Below are 9,401 nucleotides of genomic sequence, written 5' to 3' on the forward strand. Positions count from 1 at the left end.
TGGCTTACAATCGCCACTTCACACAATTACATGAAACAAAGCATTACATTATCCAGATACAATCAAGGTCCGACTACGGAACCAAGGTAAAAGAAGAGTACCCCAAATGCTACACAGATCCCCGATCGTCCCCAACTGGGCTCCACTACTGATCAACTGGAAACGGAACAACATAAAGGACAAGATCTTCATCGAGCTCCTCCTGAGCTTGGTTGCGTCACCTTTACGATATCATCGGCACCTGCAAGCTGGTTTTGGAAGTATCCGTGAGTCACGGGGACTCAGCAATCTCACACCCTTGCGATCAAGACTATTTAAGCTTATGGGTAAGGTAAAGGTATGAGGTGGAGCTGCAGCAAGCGACTAGCATATATGGTGGCTAACATACGCAAATGAGAGCGAGAAGAGGAGGCAAAGCATGGTCGAGAAACTATGATCAAGAAGTGATCCTAGAACAACCTACGTCAAGCAAAACTCCAATACCGTGTTCACTTCCCGGACTCCGCCGAGAAGAGACCATCACGGTTACACACGCGGTTGATGCATTTTAGTTAAGATAAACTTCAGGTTTTCTACAACCGGACATTAACAAATTCCCATCTGCCCATAACCGTGGGCACAGCTTTTGAAAGTTCAAATCCCTGCAGGGGTGTCCCAACTTAGCCCATCACAAGCTCTCACGGTCAACGAAGGATATTCCTTCTAGCGAGAAGACCCGATCAGACTCGGAATCCCGGTTACAAGACATTTCGACAATGGTAAAACAAGACCAGCAAAGCCACCCAAATGTGCCGACAAATCCCGATAGGAGCTGCACATATCTCGTTCTCAGGGCACACCAGATGAGCAAGACGTCGGGTAAGCCAGCCCAGAGTTGCCCCTGGTAGCCTCGGACATCGCTTAGTTGGACCAACACTTAGAGAAGCACTGCCCCGGGGGGGTTAAAATAAGATGACCCTTGAGCCGGCCGACTCAAGGGAAAGAAAAAGGCTAGGTGGCAAATGGTAAAACCAATGTTGGGCCTTGCTGGAGGAGTTTTATTCAAGGCGAACTGTCAAGGGGTTCCCATTATAACCCAACCGCGTAAGGAACGCAAAATCCGGGAACATAACACCGATATGATGGAAACTATGGCGACAAGAGTGGAACAAAACACCAGGCATAAGGCCGAGCCTTCCACCCTTTACCAAGTATATAGATGCATTAATTAAATAAGAGATATTGTGATATCCCAACAAGTAAACATGTTCCAACAAGGAACAATATCTCCATGTTCCAACAAGGAACAAACTTCAATCTTCACCTGCAACTAACAACTCTATAAGAGGGGCTGAGCAAAGCGGTAACATAGCCAAAAAACGGTTTGCTAGGACAAGGTGGGTTAGAGGCTTGGTTCAACAATATGGGAGGCATGATAAGCAAGTGGTAGGTATCGCAGCATAGGCATAGCAAAAGAGCGAGCAACTAGCAAGCAAAGATAGAAGTGATTTCGAGGGTATGGTCATCTTGCCTGAAATCCCGCAAGGAAGAAGAACGAGTCCATGAAGAAGACAAACGGACGTAGCCAACGTATCCTCACAAACGCAACGTTACCGGATCCAATCCGAAGAAGCAACACTGGAAAGAAGCACACAACATAGTAAACAACCAACACATGAACATGGTATGATATGCGGGATGCGGTATGCGATGCATATGCATGATTTGCAAAGGAATGATTGAACCTGGCCTCAACTTGGAAGTCCAAGAGTGCCACTGGAAAGGTGAGGTGATTTCGGTTGAAATCGATATAAAGATCACCGGAATCGGATGCACGGTTTGGAAATGGCAAGCAAAACAAATATGGCACCGGTCTGCGATAAACAGCAAGTAGCCATCTAAATGCAACAAGATAGTTATGCTACAGCACTCAAACATGGCAAAAAAATACATGGCAGGGATCCACTCGAGATGCTTAACAAAAGATGAACACTGAGCTACGGCTAATTCACTCATTAACAGGTCCAAACAAGCATGGCAAAAATGCAAATGATAACAGGTTTCAGACTTCGTGAAATTAACACAAGTCTGGAATTTATTATCAGGAAGCATCCTTTGAAGCATGAAAACTGCTACAGGAACTTAACATGGCAAATCAAGGCATGGCATGAAGCTACTCAAAGCACTTAACAAAAGTCCCTTAGTGACCTTGAGCCAAAAGGGATCAGAAAATACAATTGCAAGCATGTGAACATGGCAAAAACATAAACAGATCTCAGACTTGGTGAAAAACTGGAGCATGCAAAACAGTTAACGAGTGGGCCTGTTTACGAGCTTGATGCACTCACTACAAAGCATAGCATGACAAACTAAGCATACACCCATCAATAATACATGCCATAAAAGCTAGACATGGTAAGAACAACAACATAGCATGCACGAATCAATAGCAACATCCTCGGCAAAATCGCTAACAAGTCAACAATCTGCCAGGATTCACGATATAGCAAAAGTAGAGCTCGATTGACTCAAGCTAGGGTGCTCCATAAATGCAAACAAAGACATGGATGGATAGAGCATCACAATATTTATAAAACATCCTTACTGATCATCCTCAAAAGAGGCACGGATCACTAGGAAACAACATGAACATATGGCATAACAACAAAATCAGGACAAAGTCCCTGAAAACAGAATTACCGATTACGCTACTTTGCAAGCTTGTGCTAGTCACCACAAATATCACAAAAATAAATGGTAAGCACCACTGTAAAGATGGCATGGCATATTACAAAACACAAGTAGAGCTCAGGACGAGCACGGCGGAGAAGAGCGACGAGGAGGCGCGGGGAGGCGCAAGCGACGGCGGAGACGAACCGGGCCGGGAGGGCCGGATCTGGGCGCCTCGGGCCCGGCGGCGCGGGGACGGCGGCGGAGCCACATGGCGGCGCGCGAGTGGAGGAGGGGGCGGCGGTGCTGAGGTGGCGGCTCCTGATTAGCTGGAGCGACGTGGCGGCGACGGCGGGACGGACATGTCCGGCGGCGCTGAGGGAGGAGTTTTAGGGTTTCGGGGAAAAGATCCGAAAATGGAAATGAAGGGGTCTATTTATAGAGGTAGAGGGAGCTAGGAAGCTCCAAATGAGGTGCGGTTTGCGGCCACACGATCGTGATCGAACGCTCTAGATGATGGAACGGGTTTAGGTGGGTTTTGTGCCACTTTGGAAGGGTGTTGGGCTGCAACACACACGAGGCCTTTTCGGTCCCTCGGTTAACCGTTGAGTATCAAACGAAGTCCAAATGGCACGAAACTTGACAGGCGGTCTACCGGTAGTGAACCAAGGCCGCATGGCAAGTCTCGGTCCAATCCGAAAACATTTAACACCCGCACATGAAAAGAGGTAGAAAGGGACACAGGGTGACATAGAAGCGCCGGATTGCAAAACGGACAACGAGGAAAATGCTCGGATGCATGAGACAAACATGTATGCAAATGAAATGCACATGATGACATGATATGCAATGCATGACACATAAGCAAAGACAAGGCAACAACAGCGAATAACTGGAGGACACCTGGCACATTGGTCTCGGGGCGTTACAACACTCCACCACTACGAGAGGATCTCGTCCCGAGATCTAGAATGGCACCGGAGGGAAAAACGGAAGAGAAAGAGAAGAGGTAAAACTAAGCTGCTTCTTTGACCAATGAGTGAAACCAAGGAACCTTGCGAGGTTGAGCAAATTGAAAGAAAGAAAGCAACGGAGATGAACAAGTTGAAAGCACTCCGTTAAGAAAGAGGAATAAGAAAGACCCGATTCGGGTAGCACTCCGGTTGAGAAGGGAGGCAAAAACTTGATAGGATGAAAAGAACTTGAGCAGAGGACACGACACTCCGGTTAAACAAGATAGAGAAGGAATAAGACTGATATAATTTGGACAGCACTTCGACTGTAAATGGAAGAAATTGAACATGATCTTGACAAACCGAGATGAGGAGTGAAAAGAGCAACATCAATAGACCTCCAGGAGAAAGAATAGAATAAAGATAATTGAGACAAAAGAATGTAGAAGACAATGCCAACTTCTGCTACCAAAGAGCTTGAAAAGGCATCTTTAGGAGAAGGGTTGAACGGAGTTGTTGGAAAACCAACAATGAAAAGAATAAGCTTGATATGGTCTTATGGAATACATCTCAAATTATGAGGTGACAACCTGCCACTCACGGAAAAAGAATTGGATTGGAATGAACAAGGAGACGAGAACGCTATTTCACCGGGAGGATAGATGAAGAACTTGGGTCATTTATGAGCACCATATAACAACAATCCTTAGGGAAGGCTTTAGGTGAAATATAACCCATGACAATTCCAATGAATAGGTTGATGGATTTAAAATACCTCATTCTTAACAATGTGTGAATCATGAAGCATGAACTCAAATTATCAAGAATGATGTAAAACCACCTCCAATGATACGGTAGAAAGAAATGCACTCTGGATTGCAAGATGAAGAAATACTTGAGCTCCTCTGAAAAGAATCTTGATGAACCCTTCGAGAAGGAGTTAAATCCTTGAAGAACCATCATGTAGAACCTCCATGAAGAACTTCGTTAAACAAAAGAATGATCAAACGGAAAGAAAGGGTAGTTGAAAACACAAGGTGAAACCTTGTAAAGATTTAGATAGATCTCCGTGATAACATAATTGCGAGAGCTTGGAACTCCGGGAAAGAAAGATGAGCACTTGAAGCCAAGAATATGTATGATGAACCACTCCGGAATAAGGAATTGAATCAACTCGATGAAACAAGAATAAGAATTACATTATGCTTATCCTTCCCCAATTCAAATTGATGACAACCAATGGAATTGGCATACTACTTATTCTCATAGAAAGGATTAAGATAGATAATGCGCAAACTTGAAGAGGCCTTCGATGATCCACCGGTAGGATTTGAAAATGAATGAAGAAAAGATAATGAAACACCGGAAAGAATTAGCAAATGAACAAAGAAGCTTGAGGGGATTTAGATACATCAGAACTTAGTGAAAAACTGGAGCATGCAAAACAGTTAACGAGTAGGCATGTTTACGAGCTCGATGCACTCACTATAGAGCATGGCATGACAAACTAAGCATACACCCATCAAGAATACATGGCATAGAAGCTAGACATGGCAAGAACAACAACATAACATGCACGGATCAATAGCAACATCCTCGGCAAAATCGCTAACAAGTCAACAATCTGCCAGGATTCACGATATAGCAAAAGTAGAGCTCGATTGACTCAAGCTAGGTTGCTCCATAAATGCAAACAAAGACATGGATGGATAGAGCACCACGGTATTAACAAAATATCCTTACTGATCATCCTCAAAAGAGGCACGGATCACTAGGAAACAACATGAACATATGGCATAACAACAAAATCAGGACAAGGACTTAGTGAAATTCTAAGTCCCTGAAAACAGAATTACCGATTACGCAACTTTGCAAGCTTGTGCTAGTCACCACAAATATCACAAAAATGCATGGTAAGCACCACTATAAAGATGGCATGGCATATTACAAAACACAAGTAGAGCTCCGGATCATAGCATGCACACATTAATCATGGCAAAAATGACAAAATGACATTTGCTGAAACAGATCTGACAAATTACTCACATAACCCTCTTTCAACAGCATTTCGGGCATCAAGATGAGCTAAAATGAAAATGATGCAATGAGATGAAATGATGTACTCGTCGAGACGAACATTTAGATATGCTACACACACGAATCGGAACTACGAGTGCAGAGTTATGACATGATGAATATGCATAAAAATTACTAGGACTTGGCAGTTTTTAGGAAAAAAACAGACGAGCATTATATAGTTACACAGCGCACGGGCGGAGGATAGAGGGTTCTCACCCCGTGGGCTCAGCCCAGCTGCAGAAGAGAGAGGAGGTAGGCGGGGCAGGCCGGCGCTGGCCTGCTGGGTCGGATTCGGGCGCGCGGCCCACTTGAAGGTCACCCTCCTCCCGATCCCTCCTGGATCGGGGAGACAGGAGGCGGCGATCCAGGCGCGTTGCCGGCGAGCTGGACCGGCGAGCCGGCGAAAGGACAGTGCCAGGAGAGGGAGGGCGGCGGATCCCGGTCCGGCGGGGCCAGATCCAGGCTAGGCGGCGACGGGGAGCCGTGGTGGGGCGCGGACGAGCTCGGATCCGGCTCCCCGGCGGCGAACGGCGGAGCAGGGCGGCGGAAACCGGTCGCCGGAGTTGGTCGCCGACGTCGGCTGACGGCAGCGGACGAGCGTGGCGAAGAAGAGAGACGAGAAGGCGCGGGGAGGCGCAAGCGACGCGGAGACGAACCGGGCCGGGAGGGCCGGATCTGGGCGCCTCGGGCCCGGCGGCGCGGGGACGGCGGCGGAGCCACGTGGCGGCGCGCGAGTGGAGGAGGGGGCGGCAGTGCTGAGCTGGCGGCTCCTGATTGGCTGGAGCGACGTGGCGGCGGCGGACACGTCCAGCGGCGGGACGGACATGTCTGGCGGCGCTGAGGGAGGAGTTTTAGGGTTTCGGGGAAAAGATCCGAAAACGGAAATGAAGGGGTCTATTTATAGAGGTAGAGGGAGTTAGGAAGCTCCAAATGAGGTGCAGTTTGCGGCCACGCGATCGTGATCGAACGCTCTAGATGATGGAACAGGTTTAGGTGGGTTTTGGGCCACTTTGGAAGGGTGTTGGGCTGCAACACACACGAGGCCTTTTCGGTCCCTCGGTTAACCGTTGGAGTATCAAACGAAGTCCAAATGGCATGAAACTTGACAGACGGTCTACCGGTAGTGAACCAAGGCCGCATGGCAAGTTTCGGTCTAATCCGAAAATGTTTAACACCCGCACACGAAAAGAGGTAGAAAGGGACACCGGGTGACATAGAAGCGCCGGATTGCAAAAGGACAACGGGGAAAATGCTTGGATGCATGAGATGAACATGTATGCAAATGAAATGCACATGATGACATGATATGCAATGACATGACACGCAAGCAAAGACAAGGCAACAACAGCGAATAACTGGAGGACACCTGGCACATCGGTCTCGGGGCGTTACAGGTACACACGTTGTCAGGGTACTTGTCGGAACCATAGAGTCGGTGTGCTTGTTCGAACGTCGGTCTTGCCGGTAGGGTACTTGGCGAAAAATCCCGGAGACGATGCTTGACGGTCCGCGTACGGGTCTTGGCAACGTTTTTGCCAACCCAAAACGAAGCAAGACAAAAGGCCTCTCGTGTGCAGCGCGCGAGTAGCGGCAGGAGATGGCGGGCCATAGCTGCTCATGCCCAACAATGAAACAACAAAATCGGCCACGACTTAGTGGTGGTGCAGCACATCAGGAGGCAGGGCGTTGTAGGAGAAAGGGGTTGGAGATGGGGGGGCAGTAGCAGCAGAGCGAAGCAGAAATGATGGAGCTCGGGGTTCGTGGTGCAGGGGGGCACGAGAGGCACCATGGATGCAGAGGAGACAAGGTGCACGTCAGCAAGGCGGAACAGGCCGGAGGTCGAGGTCGCCAAGGGAGGGAGGCAACAGGGGCGCAGCGATGCTGATGGCCTCGCGGGCCATGGCGGGAGTTGCAGCGGCGAACATGTGGTCGGGCGCGACCGAGAGAAGCGAGGGCTTCGCGCGCAAGAAGGACGCGGCAGATGGCAACGCGACAACCGGAGGGGTCGTGGGCGAGGAGCTCTTCTCCTGCGTGCATTGCGCAACGGTGGCGCGGCGCGGGAATTGGGACGAGGGCGCGGCGTTGGCCTCTCTCTGTGGCGGCGCCAGGAGGAAGGAGGGGATCGAGTGGAGTTGGGGATCGAAAGAGAGCGGCGCTGAGGGGAAGCGAGAGGGAGAGGTCGAGAGAAGAGGGTCGGGGATAGGGTTTTTTAGGTGCAGCTGGGCCTGAGGATGGGCCTTAGAGGCCAGCCCAGTGGAGGGGAAATGGCCAGAGGCCCGGGTGCTGGGTTGTCCACCCTCTTCCTTCTTTTTATCTCCATGAGAAATAAACAGAATTTCAAAGAGAAGAAAGAGAGGGTCCGAAAAAGAATTTGAACAAGAGGTCAAATTTTCTGGACTCGCAAAAATGCGCTTGTTCCAAGAAAAATGGAGTGGGCAAGATTGCAAGAATTAAATTCAAAGTCATTTGAATTTAATCAAATGGTTTGAACAAGGACTAGGATTTCGAAATGCCCAAAAATGTTGAGATTTTAGGAAGAGCCTCGATAAATGGAGAAAGAATTATCGACAAGGTTTGGAGATGAAACTTGAAGTAGAAGAGGCATGGAATTAAAATGCAAGTGTGTTATGGTTAATTCCAAATTAACGGAATATTTTATTATAGCTCCTTAAAATATTGAAAAAATATGTTACAAAGAGAATCACCATGTGAATTCCCTCAATTTAAATAGATCAACGATCTATGCAATTTATTTAGTTGAGTTTTAAAAGGGGGTTGCATAATGACATGATGCAAAAGAAAAATGTAACGAACAAAACAAATCACACGATAAAATTCAAAATACATGAAAGGCATATGAAGCGTTGGTCTCGGGTCGTCACAACTCTCCTCCACTTACAAGAGATCTCGTCCCGAGATCTAAGGATGACAAACGAAAGAGAAAGAGAAAAAGTAAAACTAAGTTGCTTTTTTGACAACGAGTGAAACCAACAAACCTTGGAAGGTTGCAAGGTCATGAAGAATGGCACAAAGCAAGAAGAATTCGAACAGCGCTCCGGTTCAAAAGAGAGGCAAGACTTGATAAGATGAAAAGAACTTAAACGAAGGACACAACATTCCAGTTAAATGGATAAGCAAAGAAAATAACATGATCTTGACAAAACGAGATGATGGGACAAAGAGAGCAAATCACAATGCCTCCGAAAGACATGAATGATGTGAGAGGCAAAACGAGTCGATTTGCTCAGTTCTAAGAAGGCAGTGGATCAATCGCGGGCTTCCTATTCTAAGACCTGGTGGCGAGACAATCTTAAGACCTGGTGACGAGACAATCTTTAACAGTATGGATGATGCTTGTTTGGGGAATGGTTTTGATACATCACAGGTGACATGGGACCCAGGAGGTTCAACACAACATCGACTTGAGGACGAAACTGTAGAATGGGTTCAGTATGCCTTGCCAACTCCATGGGACCCCGGATGGCGCTACTAAACATCGACTTGGGGCAAGTCGAATCTTATGGTGGGAGGGATTGTGTCAACAACCTGGGCCTTGTCGGGCTCTCAGGCACTACCCAGCCCACGAAGGAGATGCACTACAGGGGGGGCCTCAACGAGCAACTCGGCTGGGAACAGATGGATTCGGCCCCCACGAGCAGCTTGGCAGGGAAAGGATGGCTTCGGCCTTGCTTGTACGACTTGACTGGCTCCTGATCTTCC

The sequence above is a fragment of the Triticum urartu genome, chromosome 1, assembly GCF_003073215.2.
Source record: "Triticum urartu cultivar G1812 chromosome 1, Tu2.1, whole genome shotgun sequence".
Classification (NCBI taxonomy): domain Eukaryota; kingdom Viridiplantae; phylum Streptophyta; class Magnoliopsida; order Poales; family Poaceae; genus Triticum; species Triticum urartu.